We start from the raw sequence: 14,584 nt of genomic DNA on the forward strand, positions 1-14,584 counted from the left end.
ATGCACAGAGAGTGCCCTCCGACTTCAAGGATGAATTGAAAACACCAGCGCTCATAGTAATGACAATGAATATTAAATAAATATAACTCCTCTGTATAGAAAATTGACATAATCCAATATTTCTCCATATGTGCATGCTTTTAAACTAAAAGCCTATATTCAGACTCTTTGCATCACAGAAATACATTATATTTTAAAGTATAATATAAAACCATTACTTTATATTGTAATAATATTTTTCTGTATGTTTCATATATTATGATGAGCTTGAGACATCACAGAAGGTTTTTTTCACAGCCTACCTGACTGAAATGCCTCATTAATATGCAAGTCATTTCAGCTCATTACTATCCAATTCTTTTGTCTTCTCAGGTGAGAATGGCCCATTATTCAGTGGTGATTCACGCCTCCACGCATACTGTGTTTCTTGGCAAAAAGTGTCTTACAAAAACTAAATCAATATATTGTTTTATATGAAGGAGTAGGCAGCATAATTTTTACATAATTTTGAAGCAAAAACTCTAGTTTACAACCTACAATACCCTAAAGTATTGTAAACACAGATTTACTATACTTTTTTGGCCTTATTTCAGTGACTTAAGTTTTTTGTTTTTTCAGTAACCACGCATAAACATTATTCCTTCAAAAACACAAACATGTACATACATGTTCCTCACATATTATTGTAGCCTAGTTTGTGCTGAATACAGTGTAATGACACTTTTGTCATTTACATGTTTATGAACAACTGAAAAAAGCACAAATGTCAGGGCATGTCAAAACTTCTCTAGGCCCCAAATCAGCCTCAGACTCCAGAGGGTTAACACTTCATGTTCTGAATTCTGTGGCTCCTTTGAAAACTAGGAAGAGGAAAGTCAAGACTCAGCCCTGGTTGAACAGCAATAGCAATACTCTTAGGCAAGAGTGCAGGAGGGCTGACCGTTAATGGCTCAAAGATAAATTACAAGTCCCGTATAAATCTTTGAGAGATTGGTTGACGAAGTTTCAAAAAGTAGTTAAATAGATCAAACCGTTTTTTTGACATTACTTTAAAAAATTGTCATAATTCAAAAATACTCTTTTCTACTATTAAAGTACTGGTAAGATTGTTGGACTTTTAGTGATGATCCTGCTACTTTTTTTCTTCTTTTTCACAACTTCAAGACATAGTTGCTGTAACAAAGTGGGACTCAGGCAGGGATCCAATTGCAAGCTTTCATTATAAAAGAGTGTGGTCATACCGGCAGGGTCAAACAGGAGCAGACAGGTATAACAAGGGACAGGCAGAATCGTGGTCAGGATACAGGCAGTAGATCGGGCCAGGCAGATATCATACCCAGGTCCAGGTAACATTAAACAGTCCAAAGGTAGGTGGCAGAGAATCGTAATCGGGTAACAGACAGTATCGGTAACAGACAGGCAGACAGGATAATAACACTCGGAATTGCAACACAGGTTAACAAGACTTCGCAATGAGGTGGTGTGTGAGTGAGTCTTAAATAGTCCAGATAATGTGCTTCAGCTGTATGTGGCAATTGATGATTGGTGTGGAATGTGTGCATGTGACTGGCAGGGAGGATCATGGGAATTGAAGTCCAGGAACTGACAGGAATCGTGACATAACGCCCCCCTTCCGGAAGGTACGCTCTCACACTATGAATGGCATAATCAGGGAGAGGGGGTGGGTGCATTGGAGACCTATTGGCAGACAGGTAAGGGGTCTCCAATGCAGGTCCAGGAACTCGGACAGCCACGGCAGGTCAGGAGTGTCGGCTAGCCACAGTGGGTCAGGAGTGTCTGGCAGCCACGGCGGGTCAGAGGCCGTGGGTGGCCATAGCAGTTCGAGAGCCTAGGCAGGTCAGGAGAGTCGGGCAGCCACGGCAGGTCAGGTGCCGTGGATGACCACGGCGGGTCAGAGTCCGTGAATGACCACGGCGGGTCAGAGTCTGTGGATGACCACGGCGGGTCCGTAGATGACCACGGCGGGTCAGAGTTCGTGGATGACCACGGCAGGTCAGAGTCCGTAGATGACCATAGTGAGTCAGAGTCCATAGGTGGCCATAACTGATCAAAGTCCCCACCCACAGGTATATAAGATATATATATATATACATATTTTTTGACTCTCATAGATGGAGTTCCCATTGACATGGATTATACAACTGACAGATTGCAATGGTTGGAGTTAAAAATCATCATTTGTGTTCTACTGAAGAAACAAAGTCACCTACATTTTGGATGCCCTGGGGGTAAGCAGATAAACATCAAATTTTCATTTTTGAGTGAACTATCCCTTTAAGTACAGTTAAAATCAGATACTCCAAGACTTTTACTCAAGTTGTTTTAGAAATGCTAACTTGTAATGGAATAATTTTCATTGTAAGGTATCTGTACTTTTACTCAAGAATGGTTTTCAGGTACTATTTACACCTCTGCTTTTTCCACAGGTACGACTTCTAAAAGTTCAGTTCAGTTCTCTTTCGAGTGAATCCTCATGTGGACCTTAAGGTCCCTTTTAAATATGAAACTCTTTCCACACTGATCACATGTAAATGGCTTCTCTTCAGTGTGAATATCCATGTGTTCCCTAAGGCTTCGTTCCCGTGTGAAGCCATTCCCACACAGACTGCAGGTATGAGGCTTTTCTCCGGTGTGAGTTCTCATGTGGTCTTTAAGGCTTCCTTTTTGACTGAAACTCTGTCCACACTGTTGGCAGGTGTAAGGCTTTTCTCCAGTGTGAATTCTCATGTGGACTTTAAGATTTCCTTTTACAGTGAAACTGTGTCCACACTCTTGACAGCTGTAAGGCTTTTCTCCAGTGTGAATTCTCATGTGGTCTTTAAGGCTTCCTTTTTGACTGAAACTCTTTCCACACTCTTGACAGGTATGAGGCTTTTCTCCAGTGTGAGTTCTCATGTGGACTGTAAGGTTTCCTTTCTCACTAAAAGTCTGTCCACACTGTTGGCAGGTGAAAGGCTTTTCTCCAGTGTGAATTCTCATGTGGATTTCAAGTTTTCCTTTATTACTGAAATTCTTTCCACACTCTTGATAGGTGTGAGGCTTCTCTCCAGTGTGAATTTTCATGTGGGCTGTAAGGCTTCCCTGTAAGAGCGTTAATTCTTTATTTCTCATTGGTTATTCACAATCACGTGGGCACAGGTGATCACTTCCGTTTTCTTTATTATTTCCTCTGTGGGATTGATTGTTAGTTGTTGGAAGGGGCGAGTAGCGGGAGCCAACTTTCTGTTGACCGTATTCAGTGCTTGTCAAGTCATGTTTTTACGTGCTTGAATAAAACCAAAAGGCAAGTTAGATCTTCGTCTTCCTTTGATGTTAAGATGACCAAGTGCGAACGAGTCACGAGCCCACTACTTAGCCTCTATGTGGCTATTGGATGCCGCTATTATTAGTCAACAGAAAACGGCGCTGAGTTTCAAAGATATTCCATTGATTCGCTGCACTGGAACGCAGTTGTGGATCGCAAGAGGAAACGGACACGCGACGCGCAGCATTTGAACCGGTATGGGAATCAGTTTATTATTATGCTGCTTGCTGCTGGTCGATTGGAGATACCTGGTTGTGCTTGATGTGGAGCGTGGATCTGTTTGTTTGGATAAACTACGATGGACTGGAAGTGCGTAGTTTATGTTGTATGTGTTACATGCAGCGCTGGGATTTGCACAATTCTTGTGTGTAATTAATTGGATTGCTTTGGAAGTTGTATGTGCCGCTGAGTTTGTTTGACGAAGGAAAATGGACGAAGATGAGGGAGATGCGGTTATGGAGTGCAGAAGGGAGCGTAAGCTCACAGCAAAGGCTTGGGAGTTAAAGATCGAATCGCTACAAAGGGACCGTAAATCCAAAGTGAACAAAATAAAAAATGTCATTGCTTCAATGAAAGAGCTTATGCAAAATGATGAAAATTCTGCTAAGGTTTATTCTTTATTGGAAACGCTGAAGCTTTTGAGAGATGATAGCAATATGTTGCATGAGAGTGTGATTCCTTTACTTCCCGCTGAGGAACAAATAAAGCAAAATGAATGGTATGGCTCAATTTTACGATTCAACAAAGGGTTTATAGAAGATGTGGAGCAATGGTTGTGTGATCTTAAATTTAAGAGAACTTCACTGACTCAAACTACAGCAGCAGTGTCTGAACAAAGTAAGGAATGTCCTCTGTCATCTCATTCTGCAATAGATGGAATACAGTCAATAAACATGGATGCTCAAGTGCAAGCTGCTTCTTTAAATGATTCATTGCATACTGATGCAACCTCTGATGCAAATGCAAATTTAAAACCTCAGAATCAAGGTGGAGAATGTAATGCATTGACTTGTGAGCATTTCATGGATGAGATCAAACCAACCGATAGCATCTCAAATGTATACAGCAAAAAATCAAGTAAAAAGAGCTCCTCTTCTGGTTCACGATCTAGTAGATCATCTATATCATCAGCTCGTCTTCAAGCTGAAGCTGAAGTGGCGGCTTTGTTAGCCAGCCAGCAAATGTTGCAACAGAAGCATGCTGTGGAAGAAGAGGAAGAGCGTTTAAGAAAAAAGAAGGAAAAAATTGATCTTCAAACTAAAATAGCTGTGTCTATGGCTAAAGTTAATGTGTACAGGTCTGCTGCATCAGAACAAGGTATACATGTGAAAGCAAGAAAGGAAAATTATGAAATGAGCTTGATGAAAATTTGATGGCAGTGGCATCAGTTCAAGCTGACATACATGTTGAATCACAGCCTCTGTCTGTTAACAATTCAACAAGAGGTGCAAGAAATAAGGAGAGTAATTCTCAGCCTCAACCTATGCAACAATCAAGGTCCATAACACCATTACAGTCAACTGCATCAATGAACGGCCAGCTACCCTGTAATCGCAGTAGCGATGCACTTGTTTCAAGACCATCATTAACTGATGGAGAGCAAGGAAATATAATGCGTCTTATGGAAAAACAGAATGAAATCACTACCATGTTGGTTTAGCAATGCAATACTTCATTACTTCCTCACAGGGATATTGTATCCTTTGATGGAGATCCTTTGCAATACCAATGCTTCATACGATCATTTGAGGAGATTGTGGAAAAAAGGGCAAATGATTATGGTGACTGTTTCTATTTTCTTGAGCAGTATACCCGAGGTCAACCAAGAGAACTTGTAAAAAGCTGTCAACATATGGCTTCTACACAGGGTTACTTGAAGGCCAAAGCCTTACTTAAGGAACACTTTGGAAACGAAGTCAAAATATCTTCAGCATATATGGATAAAGTGCTCTCTTGGAAGTCCATAAGACCTGAGGATACAAAGGCCTTACAAGATTATTATCTTTTTCTCAGAGCTTGTTGTAATGCCATGGAGGACGTTCGTTACATGAAAGAGTTAAACTTGGTTACCAACATGCAAATTATTCTTTCCAAGTTGCCATTTAAGCTTAGAGACAAATGGAGAGCTGTGGCGTGTGATTTGCAGGAAAACCGTAATGAACCAGTAACATTTAAAGACATTGTGAATTTCGTAGAGAAGCAAGTCAAAATTGCTACTGATCCTGTGTTCGGAAACATTGTTGAGGCTCCTCTTGGTGGAGGTCGAAGCTTGATTCGTTCTAAGCCTAAGGGAAGTAGTTTTGCTACCACTGTCTCTGTATCAGGAATGGAAGACATTAGGAAAAAGAAAGGTGTATCCTGTCTTTGTTGTGGCGAAGAACATTTCTTGAATTCCTGTAATGTGCTTACCAAAAAACCCCATAATGAAAAGATGGATTTTCTGAAGAAGAAAGGAATCTGTTTCGGTTGTCTATGCACAGGCCACATTAGCAGAGACTGTAAGAAGCGGATTACATGTAAAGTGTGTGGAGCTAAACATCCCAGCATCCTTCATGTCTTCCAGCGAGATAAATCAGAGGAACCAAAACAAGCAGTAGGTAGTGCTTTGATCTCTGTTCAGTCTAGTAGCCTTACTGGGGCCGGTGAAGATGCTTGTGCCTTGTCCATTCTTCCAGTATGCATTAAATCTAAGGATGGAAACAAGATTGTGGAAACTTATGCCTTTTTAGATCCAGGCAGTTCGGCGACCTTCTGTACAGAAAGTCTCATGAATAAGCTTAATCTTTCTGGCAAAAAACTGAATATTCTGCTTAAAACTATGAATCAAGAGAAATTGGTTTCCAGTTATGTTCTCAAGGATCTAGAAGTTGCTGGATTGGAGCAGGCACATTATTGCTTGCTTCCTGAAGTATATACTCAGAAAAGTATGCCAGTATCCAATTCTAATATTCCTATGCAGAGTGACCTTGTTCGATGGCCTTATTTAAATCACATACACTTGCCTTCACTCGAAGCAGGAGTTGAACTCTTGATTGGAGCAAATGTACCAGAGGCACTGGAGCCATGGCAGGTTGTTCGCAGCCAAAAGAATGGACCATACGCGGTAAGAACCATACTTGGATGGACGGTAAATGGACCGCTTAAAGGAATGGAAAGGAATGGAACATCCGATAATGACCAACCTTATGTGACTGTAAACAGGATCTCTGTCTCAAAATTGGATGAGCTTTGGAAACAACAGTTTGAGGCTGATTTCCCTGAAAATGCCCTGGATGAAATGGTAGGGATGTCTAAAGAAGATAATCAGTTCATGGATCTTGTGTCTCAGTCTATACAACTAATAGATGGTCATTATTGTATTGGTTTGCCGCTTAAGAATAAGGATATGGTCTTTCCAAACAACAGAATTGTTGCAGAACAACGGGCTTTGAACCTGCAAAGGAAATTCAGGAAAGATTCAGCATTTCAGGCAGATTATACTACTTTCATGGAAGATGTAATTTCCAAAGGATATGCGGAAAAGGTACCTGTGGAGAAACTTGAGAGGCATGATGGCCGTGTTTGGTATATACCTCATCACGGGGTTTACCATTCGAAAAAGAAAAAGATCAGGGTTGTTTTCGATTGTAGTGCCTCCTATCAGGGAGTATCATTGAATGGACAACTACTTCAGGGACCAGATCTAACAAACACTTTAATAAGTGTCCTCACAGGATTCAGGATGGAGCCTGTCGCCTTAATGGCTGATGTTGAATCCATGTTCTATCAGGTAAAGGTTCCTGCAGCAGATTCTGACCTTCTAAGGTTTCTGTGGTGGTCAAAAGGTGACATGAGTAAAGACCTGGAGGAATTCAGAATGGTTGTACATCTGTTTGGGGCTTCATCATCCCCAAGTTGTTCTAATTATGCACTCAGGAGATGTGCGGAGGACCATGGGGATGTGTTTAATTGCAGGACAGCAGAGGTCATCCGAAATCACTTCTATGTGGATGATTGTCTCACTTCAGTCCCCACAGAATCTGATGCGATCCAACTATATAAGGAACTTCATGCAATGTGTGCTAAAGGTGGATTTCATCTGACCAAATGGATGAGCAACAGTCGTGGAGTGTTGAATGCCATAACAGAAGAAGAACGGGTGAAAGAAGTGAAGGATTTTGACTTGAACCATGATGTGCTTCCAATGGAAAGAGTACTGGGTGTACAGTGGTGTGCCGAATCTGACACCTTCAGATTTAAAGTAGTAATCAAGGACAGACCTTTTACTAGAAGAGGAATACTTTCGGTAATTAGTGCTATATATGATCCTCTTGGATTTTTATCTCCAGTAGTTCTTTCTGCAAAGAAGATTCTTCAAGATCTTTGCAGGGAAAGGATTGGATGGGATAGTGTTATACCCATCAAATATGTACAGAGATGGAGAGACTGGCTTGAAGATCTTTATGGCTTGGAGAAATTTGAGACAAAAAGATGTTTGAAACCTGTAGAGTTTGGAGAGGTTACGTCAGCTCAGTTACACCACTTCTCTGATGCCAGTGAAGAAGGTTATGGTGTTGTGTCCTACCTGCTTCTACATAACAGTCAGAGTATTGCAAATTCTGCCTTTTTGATGGGTAAGGCTCGAGTAGCACCAGTGAAATCTATCACCATTCCTCGTATGGAGCTTACAGCTGCCACTCTTGCCAGCCGAATGGACAGGTTATGGAAAAGGGATCTAAGGATGAAGCTACAAGATTCAGTGTTTTGGTCTGACAGCACTGCTGTGTTGAAATATATTCAAAATGAATCTTCCAGATTTAAGTGTTTTGTTGCCAACAGAGTGTCGGAAATCTTGAGAGCATCTAGCGCAGCTCAGTGGAGGTATATAGCTTCTGCCAATAATCCTGCTGACTTTGCTTCAAGGGGGTTAAATGTAGATCTTTTACTCAAGGAGCAAATGTGGGCATTTGGCCCTCCCTTTCTTACTAGATCACAGGAAGAGTGGCCAAACAACCCAATTGATTTGGAAAAGAGTTTGGTTCAAGACCCAGAAATCAGGCAAGAAGCTGTGGTTAACACACTACTGGTTCAAACTGAGGAGGGAGATGATGCAGTGTCCCAGCTTGTCAATCATTATTCATCATGGACACATTTGAGGAAGGCTGTGGCCTGGATCCTTAGGCTAAAGAGAATTCTTTTAGCTCTAAGTAAAAAGAGAAAACAACTGAAGGAAACTCTTGATTGTACTAAATTTAATCAACCACTGAAGGTTATCATTGATGAAAAAATGCGTAAACTACGATCCAGCATGTGCGAAGGCTATCTTTCAGTGGATGAGCTGGACCAAAGTGAAATGGAGATTGTGCGCTTTTCTCAAAGGATGAGGTTCCCAGAGGAATTGATATCTTTACAGAGAGGTGAAGAAGTCAAGCGGAGCAGTCCTCTGTATTGTCTCAATCCAATACTGGAGGCAGGTGTGATAAGAATGTATGGACGTCTGGATAATGCAGTCATGCCTGAAGAATCGAAGCATCCAATAATACTGTCAAAGGATCTGCATATTTCTGAGCTACTCTTAAGGCATATCCACAATGAGGTTGGACACAGTGGACGAAATTACATGCTGGCTGAGCTACGTCAACGATATTGGATACCAGGAGCAAGTTCAGCCATACGTAGAGTTCTGTCCAGATGTGTAATCTGCAAACGATTTCAAGGAACAATGGGTTGCCAGCAGATGGCAAATTTACCTTTGAGTAGAGTCTTACCGGATGAACCACCATTCACTCGAGTTGGAGTTGATTGTTTCGGCCCATTTGAGATCAAACGTGGACGAAGTACTGTGAAGCGATATGGAGTCATATTTACTTGTTTGACTATAAGAGCCATACATATCGAAGTGGTTGCATCATTAGATACAGATTCTTTTATTCACGCTTTGCGACGGTTCATAGCACGACGTGGTCAAGTATCAGAGTTACGTTCGGATAACGGAACCAACTTTGTTGGAGCTGAACGAGAATTAAGAGAAGCCATAAAAAACTGGAACCATGATAAGATCAATGATGTTCTAATCCAGAAGAGTATCAAATGGATATTTAATCCTCCGACAGGATCTCATCACGGAGGCGTCTGGGAGAGGATGATTCGGTCAGTGAGGAAAGTTATGAATTCTATCTTGAGAGGGCAGAGTATAGATGAAGAGGGTCTTCATACGCTTTTGTGCGAGGTGGAGTCAATTATCAATGGCCGTCCTATAACCAGATCATCCATGGATTCCAATGATCTAGAGGCTCTAACACCCAACCATCTGCTACTCCTGAAAACCCAACCATCTTTACCCCCTGGTTTATTTCAGAAGGAGGACATATATGTTCGTCGTAGATGGCGACAAGTACAGTACATGGCCGACCTGTTTTGGAGGAGATGGCTAAAGGAATATCTACCTCAGCTACAGGAACGGCAGAAATGGCTTGTAAAGAGAAGAAACTTTCAAGTAGGGGATGTTGTACTTATTGTCAATGATGCTGCCCCTCGAAACTCATGGATTATGGGTAAAATTATTCATACTACACCAGATAAAAAGGGATTGATTCGCCAAGTTAGGATTAAAACAAAGTACAACTGCCTAGACAGACCGGTCACCAAGATTTGTCTACTTCTTGAATCTGAAGAAGACTGTAATTGATTTTTTTGTTGAGCGCTCAATGACGTACGGACATACTGACACGGATATGATGACTGACTTAAAGACACATTTTTTGGACCCTTTTTGACTGACATGACTTAAGAATTGGACTAAGAAGAAAATCATTTTTTACATGGACAATTGCATACACACACATATAAGTATATTTGTATATTTGTAAATGATTTGTATGTTGTACAATTTATATGTATTTATTGTTGTTGTTAATTGTTGATGATGATTATTATCTTTTGTTTGTAATAATCATGGGGCCGGAATGTAAGAGCGTTAATTCTTTATTTCTCATTGGTTATTCACAATCACGTGGGCACAGGTGATCACTTACGTTTTCTTTATTATTTCCTCTGTGGGATTGATTGTTAGTTGTTGGAAGGGGCGAGTAGCGGGAGCCAACTTTCTGTTGACCGTATTCAGTGCTTGTCAAGTCATGTTTTTACGTGCTTGAATAAAACCAAAAGGCAAGTTAGATCTTCGTCTTCCTTTGATGTTAAGATGACCAAGTGCGAACGAGTCACGAGCCCACTACTTAGCCTCTATGTGGCTATTGGATGCCGCTATTATTCCCTTTTGACTGAAACTCTGTCCACATTGTTGGCAGATATATGGCTTTTCTCCAGTGTGAACTCTCATGTGGACTTTAAGGTTTTCTTCATGTGTGAAACTCTTTCCACACTGTAGGCAGGTGTAAGGCTTCTCTCCAGTGTGAATTCTCATGTGGCCTATAAGGCTTCCTTTATGACTGAAACTCTTTCCACATTGTTTGCAGGTGAAAGGCTTTTCTTTAGTATGGATTCTCATGTGGATTTTAAGGCTTCCTTTATGTCTGAATCTTTGTCCACATTGTTAGCAGGTGAATAGCTTTTCTCCAGTGTGAATTTTCATGTGGTCTTTAAGGCTTCCCTTTTGACTGAAACTCTTTCCACATTGTTGGCAGATATATGGCTTTTCTCCAGTGTGAATTCTCATGTGGACTATAAGGTTTTCTTCACGTGTGAAACTCTTTCCACACTGTTGGCAGGTGAAAGGTTTCTCTCCAGTGTGAATTCTCATGTGGTATTTAAGGCTTCCTTTATGTCTGAAAATCTGTCCACATTGCTGGCAGGTGAAATGCTTCTCTCCAGTATGAATTCTCATGTGGACTTTAAGGTGTTTTTTGTGTGTGAAACTCTTAGTTCCTGTCTTTTGAGCTCTTTTTTGTGAGGAAACCTGTGTCGATCTTTCCCCATTCATGAGATCATGATGTTTATCATAATGTTTTTTCTCTTCTTCCCTTTCATTAGGTTCATGACTCCCTTCTTTCAGTGACATTAGGTCTAGGACAAAAATAGACATAAAACAATTTAGACATTTAAAGCATTAAAATGAACAACATGTATGTTCTATACCCTATCCTATCCTATCCAATCCTATGGATCAGGGATGGGCAGATTTGGTACTGGAGGACCACTGTCTTTCATCCCTAATCAAATACACCTGCCTGTAATTTTCATGCATTCCTGAAGACTTAAGGACGATTTATATTTCTGCGTCACGTGTACGCTGTAGGTACAGTGTAGGCTACGAGTACCACGCGTAGCCTACAATGTAGCCTGATGTGCAACATCTCTGTGCTATAATGTAACAACACGTCAATTCTACACAGACCACAAGCGCTGTGATTGGTCTGTTAGAATCCCTCCCTCGGGTCAAAAGATTGGTGTGGAGCAATCGGAGAAGAGCGAGTGTGTGTCAAGGGGGGCGTGGTTCAGCAGCAGGAGAGAGAGGCAGGAGACGAGCAGTGGTCAAGTGCAAATGATAAACACCTGTGTTTCATTGCAGTAATTGACATGGGGAGACCAGATAAAGCCACCAGGAAAAAGGAAGTGGCTGAGAGAGAAGCTGTGCATCCTCCGGAGGTCACATTCGAAGGTTGCATACGTCATTGAGGCTGTATCATTTCAGAAAAGTAAGTAGGACTCTCCGAACGCGACCTTTGAATGCATCCTTCTTTCGCAGGAATTCGGAGGATGCATGAGGTGTATCCTTCACTGCTGCAGATAGCCCACAATCCTTTGCGTCGCTGTTATCAACCGTCATTTATTTGATAAAAAATAAATAAATAAATTGCGGCGTCTGCAAATGTACATACAAGCGAAGATGTGTTTAAATGTAAGTAGTTTCATGCTTGTTTTTGTTTTAACCCTTTCGAGCGTGAGTTTAAAATATTCTAACTGTCCCCCCAGAGTGAGTTTTTTTAAGGCGACCGTTATTTTAGAACGTTTGCCTTTAATGTTTCCATAGCGACATGTCTTGCGTGTCCCGAGCGCTGAGCGCAGCCACAATAAAACTGTATGACAGGTGGATCGCTATTATTTTGTTTTTCCTTGTTTATTTAAAATATTCACAAACTTGCTTACCATGTCATCAACTATCTGATATTCCAATCCTCAAATATGTGTAAGTGTGTGTGTTTTGTCGTTTAAAAGCCTTTATAAATGATCTTTATCTTGATCTATAATGCGAGATGGGCGCCGCCATCTTAGTTTGCCCCGCAGTTCGCAGAGTTCTGTCAGTCGGATTTACAGCAGGTGAATTCATCATTTTCTCCCAAAATATAAGCAAGTAAGTGGCTGGTGAACTGGAAGAATAATAGAGTAAACTTTGTAGTTACTTAGGCCCATTATGTGTGTCTGATATGAATAAATATCGGCAAATTGTATATGAATGGATTGTTAATGCTCCTTCCACTGATGTCTGACATCAGTGTGTATTTTAAAAACTCTAAATATATTGCTTTAATGGTGCTTATGCGTATTTAAACGTCTGAAACCTTAAAAGAAACATTATGTGGCTGAAAACATAGTTGTGATAGTTGTGATATATGATAAGAGCTGTGCGCGTCCGTCTCTCAGCCAGAGCGCGAAAGAGCAGTTTGAATCTGGCAGTTATGTGACGTTGTTGAACGTTCGAAATCCCATATGTGGGACCGTACGCCCAGGGGCACAGAAATAAAAATCCTATATGTGGGACCGTACCGCTCAAAGGGTTAAACTTTGTTCTTCCTATCCTCCTTTGTCTCTGTAACAGATATCTGTTGTACATAAGCCAGTTCCTCAAGCAATCAAAATAAAAAATAAAACAAGTACATTTTCTTTTCAAATTACATACAAATTCATTAATAATTTTCATTCATTTGCTGAGAGCGCAACAAGGCTGCTGTGAATATGTTGGCATAGCAACGATATACTTCCTGTTTCCTTTCCTGCCTGTGTGTCCTACGAAGGACGTCTTGTTTTATTCTGGCTAAGGACACTCCATATACCGCATCCTTCACAGGATTTGTCCTCTTAAGGATGCAGCCTTTGAAATTAAATGAAATGAGACACAGCTACTGACTGACTGGACACTTGTGGAGACTGGGAGACTGGAGGCTGGAATTTTATTACCATGTTTACAGCTTTATGTTGATTAGGTTTTGGGAGCGCAGAGACCAGACGTATAGACTACTGTGCAGAGGCTCCGGTATAGGTGTGACACAGAAATATAAATCAGCCTTTACTGTTACATTTTAGGGTTGGGCTAATTTTTTCCCCAAGTGTGTTTGATCAGGGATGGAGCTAAACTCTGCAGAATAGTGATAAAAAAAAATGTTATTGTCAATATTATGAAGTCACAATTATGACAATAACATTTTTTTTTTAAATTAAAGTTTAGCAATTTTTTTGTTTCTCAAAAAATGTCGATTTTGAGGATTATTTTTTTCCATTTTCTAAGTAGGGTCTCATCATAATGTAAAAATATATAAAACTGATTTTTATTACAAAAAATACTAAACTTTGACAAAGTAGCTTTTATTGTTATAATTGTGATTTTTATAATATTTAGATATAAATCCAACTGAACAATACTTGTGAAAATGTCTTTCAGTCAGTCAAATAGCAAATAGTGGAGCATTTACTGGTAAGTGATTTAAAACTGCATTTTCCAAAAGATGGGCAAAAATCTTACACTAAACCATGTCAAATTATCCATTACTCCTATTTTTTCTGTAATTTAATTACAGTTACTTCTGATGTAATTGAACTAAATACTGTGTTTAGAACAATTATATATATAATACAATAGTGGATTTAACATCAAAATTATGGCTGTCAGTAGATTCAATTTTAATTGCAATTAATCACGATTAATCTCACACTTATCGTGAAATTAAGCATACATCAGATTGAAGTGTGATTCTCACAAAACTGTATTTTTCAGCTTTTTAAGGTAAATTTAGGTCTTTTCAAAAAGAGGACACTTGCAGACTCCAAAAGGACACCAAATAACCAAATAAGTCCAAATAATTCATACATTTATGTACACTAAAGCACCCGAACAAAAAAAACACGTTTGAGAATCCACAGTGTATAGTGTATGTAACAGAAAAGAGCTTGTTTACATTTTAGACCAGTCAAGTTACAATACTGAACAGGACCACATGGAGATAACAAAAAACCTAAAAAAAAAAACCTGTCTTGACCTGCATATTTACTGAAGTACACAGAAACATACACAGGACAAATCCAAACATTATCCTGAATGTGTGAAAA

At 40.1% G+C, this 14,584-nt stretch overlaps 1 pseudogene; it reads right to left on the reverse strand.

Annotated features, from left to right (window-relative positions):
* Positions 1 to 2,255: 2,255 nt before the first annotated feature.
* Positions 2,256 to 12,029, reverse strand: LOC125262597 (annotated as a pseudogene).
* Positions 12,030 to 14,584: the final 2,555 nt, after the last annotated feature.

The sequence above is a fragment of the Megalobrama amblycephala genome, linkage group LG2, assembly GCF_018812025.1.
Source record: "Megalobrama amblycephala isolate DHTTF-2021 linkage group LG2, ASM1881202v1, whole genome shotgun sequence".
In the NCBI taxonomy this organism is placed as follows: Eukaryota; Metazoa; Chordata; class Actinopteri; order Cypriniformes; family Xenocyprididae; genus Megalobrama; species Megalobrama amblycephala.